The sequence below is a fragment of the Arachis ipaensis genome, chromosome B08, assembly GCF_000816755.2.
Source record: "Arachis ipaensis cultivar K30076 chromosome B08, Araip1.1, whole genome shotgun sequence".
NCBI lineage: Eukaryota > Viridiplantae > Streptophyta > Magnoliopsida > Fabales > Fabaceae > Arachis > Arachis ipaensis.
In genome coordinates this window covers 106,441,499-106,442,120 of record NC_029792.2, presented here as the reverse complement: position 1 = coordinate 106,442,120, position 622 = coordinate 106,441,499, and positions in this window count along the sequence as shown.

Below are 622 nucleotides of genomic sequence, written 5' to 3'. Positions count from 1 at the left end.
ACAATAATTTCACCAAAAAAGGTCCAATATCAAAGTAGCAATACAATTAATGTAATTGGGACCAGCATTTAATTTGTTGAAGTGACCAATAAACTTCAATCAAGATAATTGATTAATCCCTTACAACCACAATAAAATATTATATAATAGATATTAAGTCGTTAAAAAAATCAAATTTAAATGAATCGGAATAGCCATATAACTGCAACCCTTATATTAAAGCTCCAAAATAAAAATAGCAATAAAACTAATGTATATTACATTTGTTTGCATTGGGAACATTTAATATGATGAATTGACCAATAAATTTCAATTAATATAAGTGATTAATCCTATACAACCACAATAAAATATCTTGTGATGGATATCATTTACAATCTCAATAAACAATTTTTGGTTAATCATTTATTATCAATATCAGACGTCCAAAAATATAAATAGTATCATTGACTAAATATTATTTCTCATCTCAAAAATTTAAATGTTAATAAAATCCAAAGCAAAAAAAAACTAAATTAATATTATATCCATAAAAAATAAATTGTGTTTGATAAAAAATTCAATAATAGTAATTTTTTTTAACTCTATTACAAAAAATATTAAATTTTTAAATTACCTCTAC